The sequence below is a fragment of the Anser cygnoides genome, chromosome 21, assembly GCF_040182565.1.
Source record: "Anser cygnoides isolate HZ-2024a breed goose chromosome 21, Taihu_goose_T2T_genome, whole genome shotgun sequence".
Classification (NCBI taxonomy): domain Eukaryota; kingdom Metazoa; phylum Chordata; class Aves; order Anseriformes; family Anatidae; genus Anser; species Anser cygnoides.
In genome coordinates this window covers 3466668-3482171 of record NC_089893.1, presented here as the reverse complement: position 1 = coordinate 3482171, position 15504 = coordinate 3466668, and positions in this window count along the sequence as shown.

The window sequence follows — 15504 nt, the reverse complement described above, 5'->3', positions numbered from 1 at the left end:
TCTTGCTTACTCCTGGGCTTCTTGGTGGTTAATTTCAACTAGAAGTTTTATGTAACTCAGTAATTAAGAAAATTGTGATATTCACCTTTTGACTATCAGGTGCATTCTGTGCGTTGTTAGCAGAGACAGCATCTTTTCTTCATAAGTTAGGGCTGTGTCTACAGAAGTTCAGCGATATTACTTCTCCTTGTATGATGCTGTCCTTTTTCCTGTTGCTATCATCCCCCAGGTCTGCTATTGTCCTGACCCCCTTGTATTTCATTAGAGTTTTTTACTTCAGGTATTGCAAAATATCTTTGGTTGAGGCCATCTGTGCCTAATCGTTTTTTGTCTTTTGGGGAAGAAACAAGATGCATTAAAAACAGATCTGTTTTCTTAAAGCTATTCTCAGTGAGTGTTTCAGTTTGACATTAGCCCCAAGTAGTACATACAAAAGGATTGGAATTGTATTTCAAAATTAAATTTTGACTTGACGTTTCTGAGCCTTGTAACTCTGCAGAAAAAAATGACACCAGCACTTTTCATCTGCCTTTAACGTTGGTTTTATACCAATAATTACCACCACCTTGTAATTAGTTGAGTGTTCTGAATCTCTCTGCCTGTCATCACAGAAATGGGGTTGTTCCACTGCAATTGTGAGTGTTGGTGTTACTTGGCTGCAGTTCCTGAGTTTTCCTTCTGTAATTCATATGGTCAGGGGAGATTGGAGCAGTAATCAGCGAAAGCTTCATGGGTATCAGTCTGAGCTCTAATTGTTTATTTTCTTTTCATTATTTTACAGTGGCAGCAGGAAAGGCAAGATAGGTGTAAAAAGTCATGTTCTGAGATTGCGTATTTTTATCCTGCCCTGGTTCTGTTTTTTCAACCCAACTTTGGCTTCCCTCTACATTTTCTCCTAGACTCTGCCCGTGTCTACCACTGACACCTGACTCTTCTTTCATGCGTTGTGTCATGAAACTATCAAGGAAGGTGAGCCACAAGCAGCAAACGTTCCACCTCACATTTTGTGTATATTTATTTGTATAGCAGTGTAGGATCCTTAACTCATGAGGCTTGTGCTCTCAGTGTTGCCATTTATGTCCTCATGCGGTAACAGCAGAGGTGGTCCGCCTGCCCTTGCTTAGGCATAGTCATTGCTTGAAGGTGAGACAGGAGCTTTTGCCTCTCTTCTTTGTCACTTCCTGTATTCCTTCCTGCCTTGTATTAATTCACAGGATGTTTCTGGATTCCTTTTGAAGAGGGGGAAGCATGAGCATCTGACACAAGTCCCAGAATGCTTTCTCAAGGGGTGGAAAGATAAATACTTTTACTTAACCTTGAAAAAGCGCTTACCTGGATTGTTCAAGAGGGCAGTAACTCAACTACATCTGTTTCCGAGGGACACCCACCAGTAGTCCCTCTCACACGGTCTCACTTTTAAACTGAGCATGAAAGGATTTTCTTCCCTTAAATGGGAAAAGAGAAAGCCCTCCCTTTTTTTTTTGAAGTGCAGTTTTTAATTATGATTCTAAGAAGGAAGAAACTGTCACAGAAATTATGCCTTTGAATTGTCACGCGAAGAAAACCAGGTGCCAAGTTCACGTTCCTATTGTTACTGCATTTGCCTTACAATTGGCACACCTTGTACATAGGGAGCATTTTGTTGTGGTAGTGTAGCCCGTGGAATGCTAAAATATCTGTCCTCAGGACCCGGAGATGATCTGAGCAAGAGAAAGTCGAAGCAGAGGATCTGTGCCAACTTTTCACCCAGCCTGGTCCGTCATTGACACAAAAGCCACTTACCCTGCACGTGTCTTGATGTGAAAGACCTTTGTTAGCGGAATGAAAACCTACTCTTAAACATAGCTCAGCCTCTTTTTCAAGCTGTACGTAGTAGACTCTTTAATGAAGTTCTTCATTGGGGATCCGGTTGGATATTGGGAAAGAACAACCCCACAAGCAGCATCTGCCATGTGCAGCTGAGATCTTTTATTTAAGATTTTAGGGGGACTTAATCTTTTGCTTTAACTTTTAACTTCAACAGCAAACTAAAGGCCTAGCAGCTAAACCTAAAGACAGGCCAGGTGTTTTCCTAGGGTTTCCAGAGCTTTTCACCGCCTCCTCCTCCACTCATGCACGAGTGCCAGATTGCTGGGTGCAGATGGATCCTTCACCCAGCCCTTGGTGTGATGGTGCTGATGGAAGCTTCTCCTTGGCATCTTTCCCAGAGTAGCTGACGTGACAAAGTGCAGGGTTTGACTGTCCTGGTGCAGGGCTACCAAGGAAGTCTCCTCCTCGCGATCAGTCTTTGCATCCAAAAGGCATGCTAGGGTGGAGGCTGCAGCCTTTGCTTGCTTACAACGCATGCAAGAAGGGGTTACAGTGCTGGGATGCTCCTCGCTCACGTGTGTGTTTGTCTCTCCAGCGGGAGCCTCTGCAAAGTTCAGTAGCAGACCTGCCTCTGTTTGCACAGAGCTCACCTGCAGTGACGAGCCTCAATCCTTTAGGAGACTCATTCCTGTTCAATAAAAGCCAGTAAAGGTCACTGCTGCATGCCTGATTAGGTAGGTTGGATCTTGCAGGATCTTGCCTAAAAGACAGGAGTTGCCTTTGGGTCTTCTGCATTTGAGGCCAACATCCCAGGGACCGGGATTTTCTTTTATTCTCTCCCCCAAGTTTTGCTTGAACTTGCTGTAAAAATGCTGGAAAAAAACAGCGTGAGGAAAAGAACATCTCGGCAAGAACATTGCAACCGTCTCCACTTACTGATTCCTCCCCCCTCCATTACTAGCAAAGGGTTGTTTCATGAGTTAGTAACTGATCTTTAAAAGGAAAAAAACGTGCAGATAATCTCCAAGCACCAATTTGCCTATTAGTTTGCATTTGTTTCAGGTTTAACCACCTAGTCTGCAGCACATAATGGTGCTGCAATCACAATAGGTATGTTATTAAAAAGAGAGGGACCGAACTGCTAATTGCACAGAGAAATTCTCAGAGGTAATTTAGGTTGAATCAGCTGATAAATATCAGAACAGGGTGCTTTTTATTGAACCAACAAACAAGAAAACTCTGTCTTTAGGATCTGCCAGCAACACTCTGTGAGCAATTGGTGCTGCCCAAACACTCCCCTGCTGTGACTGAAACTTTTAGGTAAGGCTCCAGAAGTTTTACAGGAGAGTGAGTGCTGTTCCTTGCTACTTTGGATGTGTCTTTCCACTCTTGAGAATTTTTCTTTGCAGCTTTTGTTTCCCCTGGTTAGAATTGTTCTTACTGACATGAGCCTGGGTCCCGCTGCTGTGCAGTGTGGATACGCAGGGCAGAGCATTGCTGCCTGTAAGGAAATCACCCTCCTTTCACTAGGGAAGCTGCAACCCTCGTGTTAATCCTGTCGCTCTTTTAAAACTGTCCGTGGTGCTCATTTTGCTCACGGTCAGCCTAGTTCACCCTCACAGACAGAGCTCCTGGCTGGCTGCCGGGCTGGCAGCAGGGAAGGAGGAGATGCTGTCACGTACTTGTGCCGCACCCAGCGCATCTCCACGCCTTTATCCTGCCTGTAACCTCTTGGGCCGTGTGCCCAGTTCACTTGGAAAAGAAAAATCCTTCCCCAGCTTTCTTCTCTCTCTGCTTTTCCTCTGTCCTCTCCTCCCGCACGTGGCCCTGGCTGTCAGCAGGTGCTAATGGCCGAGCACAGGAGTCCAAGCTGATTTCACTGTGATTTCCAAAAAGCACACCCAAGCTGAGAGACTGTTTATTTTGTTGGGAGGCAAGTGAAGGAGAACAAATAATAAAACTCTGGTAAACACAGAAAACGAGGGGTACATTACCAGGGAAGCCAGAAGGCTGCTACCCAAATGCCTAATCCCGGCCAGGATTTAGGCAGATCTGAAATACCATGACGCTGTGCACACAAAGGGCATCCTTCCTTCCCTGACTCGCCACCCAGAGTCTGTGTGTGCCCAGCATCCCAACCACTGAGTCCTCTGTTTCTAGCACAAGGTCAGTGCAACATAATCTATCCTCTGCATCCCCAAACGCTCAGGTATTGCTTTCCTTCTTGGCATAAAAGTACCTTTTTAAGACACTTTTGAAGGCACAGAAAAACCGGCAAAGGAACCAGCTGGACGTTGCGCCTTGTCCCTTCCAGGGTGAGGGCTGTGCTGGGAACAGGCGAGGCTGGGAGGCACAGAGGTGCTATGGAAACAGCTGGGTAAGAGCAGAGATGAACGGAGATTGCTTTAGCACTGCCATTACTCGCGGGTAGATGACATGTGTGGCTTCCACTTCCCAGGTGTCCCTCGCACTAAGTTTTGCCCATACGTTATAAAAAAGAAATCTCAGTAACATTAAGCAGTGTACGTAACAGGCAGTGTGAATACACCAGCAGGTGTCAGTGACTATAATTAGGAAAGTTCCTTCCTCTCGGATTAGGACTCTAAACCGGGGACTCCTATTAACCCCAGACCAGCCCAGTTCTGCTCAGCATACTGAGCAGGCCATCAGTGAAAAAATGTGAGCTCATTAAACCCACAATGTACCTATTCTAATTATAACTGTTGAAGTGTGAAGCCATCTTGCAGCAGGGCACACATTGTTAGGATGATTTAAAGTTATTGCTGAGTGCTCGGGGCGCTTTTCTGCAGCCACGTGCCAAACCACGATGAAGGATGAAAGCACGGAGCTAGTTTGGGAACTATTTGAAAAGTGGCTGCCGCTTGGCTGGCTGCTCTGCCCAGCTGACACTTGCAAAGCTAAAGCAGGGGAGTTGTCAGATTTCAGCGGAAAACTTAAATTTGAATGTCATGACACGGAGGTCTTCCTACGGGTCCGCTCCTTTCAGAGGAAAGCACAAAGCCCTCTGCAACGACAGGACTATTTAATCAGGGAATGCTTATCATTGACCTGGCAGTGGAGGACTGATGTATGCTGAAGCAGGCAGGGTCTTAACCCTCCCAAAACATCCGATTTTTGAATCTATTTTCCATGTAAGAAACGGTGGCCATCTGCACATACCATGCAGTGCTCCTTCCACTGCCTTGGCATTTCTCATTTTCCACTCACCCTGCTACTCCCAGACCTGCATTTGCTTATGGTCACGTAATAGTTGCTGGCTGTTTCTTTTTCTCCGACTGGCTTTCCACCACCAGGGGAAAGTATAAAAATCTGCAGCAGGATGGGAGGCAAACCAATCACTTAACAAGACCTAATTAGTAAGGGAAGCCCTCCCTGGGTAATTGCCACTCATTTTTCAGCTGTGAACACAAGAAGAAAAATACTTTTAAGGAGCTTAATCAAGTCCTTACAAAATCCTGGCAGCACCCAGTAGCTGAACCCTACTTGATCAGGGCTTGAGTGGGGAGAGTGAGAAAAAGCTATTGACAGAGAGTTCCTGGAAAGCTCACCGAGCAGCTAATTAGACAGATTTTTACCAGCAGCTCTCCCAAGACTTATTTTCTTGTCCTTCTGTAAACATTCAAAACCCAGCTGGGCAGTTTTAGTAGTTGCCTTTTTGGGCAACTTTTGAGTCTCCTCACTGCCCTGCCTCACAGATTGAGAGTATGCCGTTGTGCACACAGCTTGAAGCCGGCTTTTCTCTCTTCTGACCCCAGGTCTTGAGTATCTGAGTGAGTTTGTTTGCCTTCTGCACATCAAAGAGGCTGTTTTGGGGTGCCAGGCAAGGGCTCCCGCAGGGTTTGCTTCCAACATCTTCCGCCCTTAGTGCTCATTGTGCATATAACAAGCTATCCCACCTTAAAAATCGTCTCCTTTGCGTTTCTGCTCCCTGCAGAACAAACCCAGCAGTGCTACCGCTGCAAAAGGCATGTGTGCTCCTGCAGCTCATGACTCGCACCCTGTGAGCGACTGATTCTGTTGGCATGATAAACACATGATGCAGAGGAACAGCACTAATTATGACCCTGTCACCTTCATCAGCTCCCCACTAATTGTTTTGGCTTTTTTTAATCTCGGTGCTTGGAGATGAAACATGATGTTTGGTTCTGAAAAGGGGGTTGAAAAGAAAAGAGAAGAAAGAATCGCATTTTAAAATAGCAGCATCAGGTAGATCTTTCAGTTGGATTTGAAATTCAAATGACAGAAATTATAACTATTTTTTGTGTCATTAAAATAAGGCACGGGAATTTTTCAGAGGACTTTCTGGGACTGCCCATGCCGACTCTCAGTCCATAAGATCCGCCTTGCCGTTCCCAGCCCGCAAGAAGGGATCTCTGCTTTATGTCGTAATAAAATTTTCATCTCTCTCCAGGCATTATCAGTTCAAAACCTCACAAGTAATAACGCTTTTCCTAGGTTTTGAGGATGAAGGGTGATATCTCCTTGTCATCTCTTTCTTTGCACCTGCCCACCACATCTTAGGGCAGCTGAATGCCTGCCCTCTGCACGCTCATTAGCAAACGAACGCGAATCATGCTCCAAAGGTGCCTCTCGAGGCTCCTTACTGACAATTCCGTGTCCTCGCCCCTTGCACCACCAAGCACAGATGTCTCATGCAGACCCTGGGTGCTGGGCACCCCTTTTGTTTGCAAAGAGCAGCAGAGCAAAAATATCAGAGAAAGGCAATGCTCTCTGCACGCTCAGGAGATTCGATGTGGTAAATGACTTAATGACTTAATCAGCACGTTCATGGTCTTGCTGCAAACACTTACAAGAAGTAAGTGCTAAGATGCCCATAAAGGAATGAAGCCAGCTATATCAATAATGATGAAAAGTGTAAGTGTAATTCTCCTGCAGGAATCCAATCAGTTTGGTGCCTGATTTCCCATGGCTGCCTTGAGTAATTTCCATGAGCTTTTGCTTCGGTAGCCTATGAAATAAGATAAGCTTGCTAAGTGAACCCAGTGTTATGCAATCACATGAGTTTCCATTTTACCTCGTATTTATCATCAAGAGGAAATATTTGGATTTACTGAACTTTGCTTTGCAGAAACCTCTCGCTGAGCTTGCAGCGGAGTTCCCGCTTCTCTCTAAATGGAAGATGAAGGCAAGCTAGTGTGGATAAAAGAACAAGTAAAAGTCTGCCCCCACTGAAAGAGAAAGTCCCTCCTGCACTTCAGTGTTTGTAGGCAGGCCTCTGTGGCACCAAGCTGACAGCCTGCCTGCCCGTCCTCAGCTGTCCAGGATGGAAATCTCTCAGAGGAGGGTTTCCACCCCAAATTGTAGCAGCAAAAGCAGTTCCTGAGGCTCCCTACAAGCAGCTAGAAGACTGATTTAACAACCAGAGCAACAGCCTGAATCTTTAATTATACTTAATGATTAACTTGCAAACAGGAACGTGCTTTGGTGGTGCATCATTATGCTGCAGCTTCATTAAGCTCATCCATACTTTATTTTTAGATGGCAGCCTTCCTTTGCAGCTGACCCTGGGTTATTCCACAGCACTGCCAGCTGCTGGAAGGTACACCAGGAAGGTGGCACTTCACCAGGAACCCTTCCTTCTCACAGCAATCAAACACAGGCTCGTATTTTAAAATCCAGACTTTAATTGTGAGCCCACGTCTACGTGTGGGGGCAGAAGGGAGAACTCTTCACCCAGCTTCATTCGGATGCTGGATTTTGGGGGGAAATAAATACCAAGAGCAGTCTCCATCCAGTGCTGGAGCTCTTTTTGAGCAGAGCTGAGCAAAGTGGCTCTCCCAGCTCTGGGTGCTGTCCCAGGCCAGCCTGCCGTATGGTTCTGTGTTCATTTTACAGTCCCACCACACACACACATGCTCATTGCCCTTCCTGGTCACACTTTAAGGTGTAATTCCTCCCCATCACACACCACACACGGGCATGTGTTTCTCCTCCCGAGCTCAGCCTTCCTGCACCGTGCAGACAGAGCTGCACCGCCCCAGGCGTTTCAAACAGTGCTGGCCCTGCCGGCCCAGCCAAATAGCCAGCTGTAAGCACTGGATCCAGCCAAGGAAATCTCCCTCTTGCCTCACGTTTTGTTCATAATGGGCCCTTTTCTCAGAAGAGCTGAACTATAATTGAGCGAAATCTTCCAGCTGCCTTGGTGCGTCTCTGCCGCACGGCACCGGAGGTTTCAGCCTTTTCTTTTTCACACAACAGCAAAGCTGTTCATGACAGTTTCTTTTCATTTCCGATTCTAAAGCATAATAAATAACAGACTCTCCTTCCACTTGCTTGGCATGGCAGATACTGAAAAGAAGAATCGGAATGACGTGGAGAACATATATTAAAATTCTCTATCTGGATGAAATTCAGCACTGCTGAGCGTGGCAGAAATGAGCAGGGGGTGATCTCTGTGATATGGCACCGAAATGAATGGAGATGTCCTCACCTTGACCTTTTCTTCCTAAAATCAAACTAGAAATGAATTGTTGTATGGACTCGTGGCAGAATGGGAAGGACAGGGGCAGCTCAGCACGGAGTGCTCCTGGCACACTGATCCTTGCCCTGAAAACAGCAAAATCTTCCCATCTGCAGCGCAGTGAGAGAGCAGCTGGTCTGGTATCAGTCGTACAGGCCAGGCTTCTGCAGGACATTCATCTGCATAGTTTTATTCTTCAGTTTGAAAACGTTCCTTGCCTTTTTCCTGAGGAGTGGGGAGAAGGAAGAGCCGGTCACGTTGTAACACCACACGTGCATGCGTGCAGGTCACCTGCCAGAGGCCAGGGAGCTGCTTTCGTGCAGGGCCTGGCTGCGCACACCTCCAGCCACTGAGCACACGGGCTTCTGCCGAGCACCATTTCAGTGACATTGGTCCTCAGTCTCCGTCAAAGCAATTGAACCTGGATGTGTAGATGCTACGAGTCTTGGTCACTCAGATTAATGCCACTCACCCGATTCCCTAAGGAACCTGGCGGCAGAACTTTATTCATATGGAAAATGATGCCTGGTAGAGCCATCAATTGTTATGTAACTTTATAATTTCATATTTCCTATAACTTCTTTTTCGTTGCCTTTGGCGGCCAACCAGCAAAGCAAATGAACTGTCCCCTGATTGATTTTCTAAGAATAATCTCGTGGCTCTGCCTCTGACTCAGCCCCGTTTGATGCCGAGGACTGCGAAGCCACCTGGAGGAGGAGGAGATCTCCTCCTCACGGCCATGCCCACGGCCTGGGATGGGGCCGCCCTGCCGTCCTGCTGCTTGCCCATCGCTGCCCCATGGCAGCCTGTTTGATTTGGGGTCACCTATTCCCACCTGGGGATGCACTGGAGGCTTTGCTGGACTTTGCCCTTAGGAAACGGCTCAAAGCAGCAAGCGACACCGCGGTGGTCACCTGAAGCCAGCCTTGCAGCCCCGACCCATGCTCCTCTCCCCGCCTTGCTGCTGGGGTTTCAGTAAAATCTGCCTCTTCCCCCCCGTGCTCCCCTCTCCCTGTTGGCTTCTGGCAAATGGATGTGAATCTGCTCCTCACCACGGGCAAGGCAAGGCTCAGGGGTGGGGGGAAGATTAATTGAAGACTTAATTTCTTTTATTCTCATTTGATTAGCTAAGTGGAAGAGGCACGAGTCCCTGCTTCTGTGCTACCGGAGGCTTGATGTCGGCCATGAATCACAGCTCCCAGCTGCCACACTCCGGCTGCACGTCAGGTTAATTACGATGTTGCAGTAAATATTCTTGCAGGCAGAGCCCATCAATTAGAGCCCTCTGCATGCCGGCTGCACAGCTCAATTTCCATCACCTACCTGAGATGGGACAAAGAGGAGGAAAATGAGCTCGGATAGGAGCGGGACGGCCAGGGCTGGGGGTGTCATGGCAGGGACGGGGCACTTCTCCCCAGACAGCAGCTTGCTGGAGCCAGAGGAGCCGAGCTCCTTGGGCAGACTGTCTTGGGTGCAGTAAATAAATCAAAGTTACAAGCAATCAATGAGCAGAAACGTGCTTGCAGTGTCTTAGAGGAAAGTTAGATAATCCCTAGCTTGGAAGTGACCAGCAAACCAGAAGAAGGTTTCCCCTTGTCAGCCTGACGTCCAGCTTGTCTTGGTGCTGTTGCACTGCAATGCCAGCCACATTTTGCCCTGCCAGGCTGCTGCAGATCAGAAGTTCCCTTTGCCGTCAGCACCACTACTGCACGCAGAGCAGGGCTTTAAAACCGGGGCTGTACTCCGTGCAATATGAACACCAGGAGCCCTTAGGTCTCCCCTTCCCCCTTGTGCCACTCATTCTCTCCGTTAGCAAGTTTATGTTGATTTCTTTCCGACTTTGATTCTTCTTATCTTAATCTTAGAGCCTGATACATCACAAAACATCTTACTGGTATTTGCTGTGAGGCAGATGCAGAGGCAAAGAGAACATTCAGTGAGAGGTTTCCATCGGCTTGCCTTTCATCGCTAATCCTGCAGCGGAATCAATTAGCCACCAGCGTGTTGCTAGCATTGGAGAAACTTCCCTCGCGCTCAGCCTCCTAAGCTGTGCCTCGTGCCTGGGGCCGGAGCTCTTAAAGGATGCTGTAATTAAATGGGCCACTTCTATCTGCTGTGCTCTGCCTGCAATCTGCTGGCCAGGCTGGCCTGCGTATGCGGGCCATGCCAGTGAGTCCTGAGCGTTTATTTCAGGCCCTGGAGAGGATCCAGGTGGGTTGGCCCCGCCTGGTGACCGTGCACCTAGGTGCCCTGCATGGTGTCAGCCGTCCCTCGCACAGCACTGCCAAAGCACCACCTGCTGCAGCGCTCCTTCCCTCTCTGTCCTTCTGCACGGTGGAGCCCACAAACTGTGCATCCTGGGAAAAAGAAGGATTTCAGTTTGCCCACCAAGAGACCCCATCCTGTACCATTTTTCTCCTCCTGACTTTTCCCTTTGCTCATCTTCCCCCTCTGCGGGTGGGCTCTTTGCTGGACGGCTCCGCACCCGCTGTGGGTGCCAGCCCTGGGGGGAAGCACCGAGCTCAGGCAGCCTCCGCCCCTGCTGAAGAGGCAGGGACTCCAGCTGGCAAGAGAAATCCAGGCTGAGAGCTGCCTAAGGCTTTCCTGGAGATTTGGAGTAATTACAGGGAGCAAAAAAAAAAAATTCATCCTTTAAAATGTCAAGCGGTGTTTATCTGAAACTGTTCCCAGCTAAGGGGAAATGAAAGAAGATGCGGCAATAAAAACGAGGAACACCAAATCCGCTGGGCTGCCTGCCCGCCAGGCTCACCCTGGGGACGCACATCCAGGCGCACCATCCATGGGGCCACGGCTGGGCATGGCCAGGACCTCAAAGCCTCACACACCTCTCTCTGCTCAGTTCCACTGCTCTGGGTGCATTGTTCTGCCCAGGAGGGCACAGACACCTGAGGGTCACGGTGCTCCAGCTGCAGGTCGGGAAGGACGGGGAGGTCTCCAAAGCCCCCCCTGGCCTCGGCAGCAGCACCTCCCATGCGTCTTCCCTCCCGACACAAGTGCAGAGGCACGCCAGCTTCTTTGTGCGAACGGACGTGGCCATGGGACACCGCCCGTGCGGCGCTTACGGCGTGAGTCTGGCACTGCATCGGCTCCTGGCTCCCAAAGCTTCTGACTTCCTATCGTGCTGGCTGGGTCTCGCTGCTACAGTTCATATGGAAGCAGTAACCAGATAGTAACGATTTAGCTCGGAGTCTGATTAAATATTAATAAACATAATTGGCACTCATAAATCTCCATATCGTTGACCTTCCACGAGTCAGAATGACACAAAAGCGGATCTGTTTAAATAAAATATCAGCACATATACCGGAAAAAAATACATCCCAGTTATAACAACCTCTCATTACTGACATTATTGACTGGCTAGCTTACAGTAGTCAAATAAAAAGGAGAACATTAATTACTCCAGTAACAGACACACATCAGCTTATGAAGCTATTTGCCACGTTTCTAGAGGGATGCTTGTTTTTAATTTTTGTTATCAGTTGAGTGCTTACAAAGGTTTACTGGAAGCAGAGTGTTTTCTGCCAGTTAAATCAGTGATGTGCTCCCATTGCTTTGAGCTGTGTGATGTGCTACGTCCACAGATAAACCAACAGCTGCGAGCAGAGGGGGACTTTGTGGCAGTTTCTTCTTTTTCCTCTTCCCCACCTGGGTCCTCTAAAGCAATGTCTGGATGAACATCTCCCTCCCCATGCTCTGGCAGCACCCAGACTTGCATTGTTTCTAGCAAGGGCTGCACAGGAACCTGCAGGAGGAGGAGTTTGCTCCATGTGGGTACACATCTGCTCCCAAATCGTAGCACAAGAGCCAGAGAGCACCCCGGCACTGCGCGGGTGCCTCCCCCCGTTCTGTTCCAGGAATGAGGGATAGTTACTGACACCAACTTCCCCGCTCTGCAGAGGGATTTCACTGCAGGAGAAGCATAGGAAGGCTCTAGAGAATCAAGCAATGTCAAATAGAATTAAGAATATGGCACAGAAGAAGCCAGGGTGAGATTATTCCTTTCTTGCCTACGCTTTTCAGCACCAGTTAAATACGCTGAAGCTTTATTCCCACCACCTAGCAGTGGACCAAGCATCTTCATGCTCTAGCATGTGCTGCAGCTTTAACAGGTGTCTGCTTAGCAGGAGCCCTTAGCATCCCAATTTGTAATTCGGTCTGCTCCAACAAACTGGCTCTAGGGTGCCAGCTGGTGAAAAAGTGGCCAGAAAATGCTCAACAAGCCCTGGGCGAGCTGGCAGGCGGCGGAGAAAATGCCCCCCCGGGGGCATCGCCAATGCCCTGGTGGTGCGTGGGCACCAGGAGCTGCCCCTGCCCCCTCCTGCAGCCAGCGGCCCTGGGGATTCCCTCCAGGATTTTTCTCCCCTTTGCTTCCAGCTTTACACGGCAGAACGAATTTGCTGCCTCTGCCTTGCTGCGTGTTGCCAAGTGATAGCGGTTTTGGAGGAAAATAAACTGAAAAAATAGACTGTCGAGAGGAGCCCAGTGGAGGTGGCAAACTTCATGAAGACAAACCTAATGAGTTGGAAACTGGCAGAAAGGCGAGGCTTTGCCAAGTTACAGCTAAAACCATTTCAAATAATCAAGTTCTCTGCATCCAGGGGATAAAAGTCCCATGCAGAGAGATGAGTCTGCATCACTCCCTCGCACAGCGGGACCAGGGGAAGGATTTTTTCCCTGTTTTGCTCAGAGGTTTAACTTTCCCCTGATACTTCAGTTGTGGGCACAGAGACCAGCAGCTCCCATTTGAGCTACTGGAAATCACGATCACAGCCTCTCACCTTGCCCCTCTGCCTGGGAGCAGGCAATTCTTCGGTCCTCTCAGCACTTTTCTGCTCTGCGCTGCTAATGACTTTGGGAAGGTTACTTGTCCCCGAGTGCTTATAATTCTTCCTCTGCAGCAGCATAATCAGTCATTATTAGCAGCAATTTCAGACTCTAATCATAAAGCTGTTATTTCTGCTTAATCCAAACCACGCTAAATATTAATTTGATATTTAATCCCCCTCGTATCTGGCAATATTGTGCTATTATTATTGTATATTATTATTATTTATATGGCGGAGTGGCAAACAAAGCACTTCAGTAATGATATCCTTATTTATTTCCACTTGCGTGCATCTCTGCCTTTTGCTGCCCTTTGCCACGCAGTACAAGGCACTAAAGAGCATCCCATGTGTGATGAAAAACCCATGTCCCTGCTATGTTTTTTTCTCTGTCTCCTGAACCATCAGCTGAACAGCTCTAGCTGGAAACTGATTTAATGTCTGCAATCACGGTTTGCATGTAAACATCACTCCAAACTCACTCGAAAAAATAAACGGACCCAAAGCAAACCCGTGAGGCTTTCAAACATGAAGCAGCAGTTTATCAAACGCTGCAAACCTCACCCACAGAGGAGTGACAAAGCTCCCGCAGAACACGGGATGGAGCGCCGTCATTAACAGGCAATTATCTGCTGTGATCGATAGAGCTATTGCACAAGCAAAACTTAAGAACCCCTTAATAACAGGTGAGGAGCTGGTAGCAGCCGGCTCCTCTAGGCTACGTTCAGCCGAGAGAAATGCCACGATTTGCCCGAAAATGAGAGGGTAGAAAGCTCTTTTTGATCTGATGGTGCTCTGAAGATGTGGCCTGGCGTTGTGGCCATCTTTGAGAAGTGGAAGGCAGAAAGAGCTGTGCCAGGCACACCTTTCCTAGGCTGCCTGCATTTTCCGCAGAGATGGGCCTCTCATTAATGCAAGCCCTCCTGGCCCCCCAGGCCCCTCAGCTCAGTCCAACCTCTCTTCCTGCACACGCATGGCCGTGCTGCTCCATTTTATTGGCAGCACCAACAGATCACTTTCCGGACACCCCCAGAGAGAGCCGAGAAGCGCTGTTCCCTCCCAAGTGTGAACACCGAGCACGGAGGGTGAAAGGACCTCCCAGCAACCAACCTTGCTTGATTTCCTACCATTCCCCATGCAAAACAGGACGATTTGTCACCATCCTTCCTTCCTCTTGCTCCATCGACATCTTCCAAATGAGTTACGAGGAGACAGAGTCACGAGGGCAGCGCTGGCCCTGGGCGATGGGTTCCCGGGGGTGCTTTGGGGGCGGCCGGTCCCTGCCCGGCCCCAGCAGAGCCTCCTGCTGCTCCGCACACTGCTGGGAGATTTAATCCGTGCCTGACAGCTGTGCATCCTCGCTGTCATTGTCACTGCTCTAACAATGAAAATTAATGCAGGGAATGTATGTGGGAATTTTCGCATTTCTTCGTGCACTACAAACCTGTGATTTCTACCTGAGGCGGAGAAAAACCAGCCAAGGGGCACAGGGCGCAGCTCACATCACTTCGGACCTTGTTGCAATATTCTGGAGCATATTCCCTTGCTGAGCTGCAATTTATTTAGTGTTTGGCAGATGTAAGAGGTGTTCCTGCACCGTGGAAGGAATTTGCTCCTGCATTTAGCCGCATATTTCTTTCACTGCCCAGAAAAATAGGGGCACTGCTGGGGGCAGTCCTTCTTCCAGCAGCAGCTCCTGGCGTCCCTCCTCCACCTCCCAGAGCTTCAGGACAGCCCCCTCGCTCCCAGGCCGCTTTTTTAGCAGCTTTTTAGCATTAGGAGGGACGGTGGAGTGGCCGTGGGGGTTATCCGAGCAGCAGGCTCCTGCAGCCAGGAGCACAGAAATGCACAGCTCACACCGTGCAGCGAAAGCGTGGCCGTGCTGCTGCAGGGCTGGGCACCAGGCACTGAAGGATGAAGGCTGCAGGCGCCAGCTCCCTTTGTATGAATTATTCTATAGCCTTTGTTATGTGATTATATGGTAGGGTATTTCTTAACCTGGGAAGAAGAGAAAAAAATCTCATTCCCAGCGCTGTCTGAATTTTGAATGTGTAACTCCAAAAGCTTAATCATATTCTTCTCACAATGCCTTATGGTTTATATATATTTGGGTTTTTGTTGCTTTTTTGTATTCACTCATTTCGCTGTCACTTTAGGTTTAATATTATTAAAATTGCTCTGGTTTGCTCTACTTAAAATTCTCCACTTGGAGTATTTTTTTGCAAGAAGTGCTAAGTCAATTTCTTTCTCCTATTTTTTATTTGTCTCTAATGACTCATTAGATAAGCACCTTGGAAATTGCCAGCAAGAAGCAATAAGCCTGTTATCAGCAGCAGCCTCGCGGGA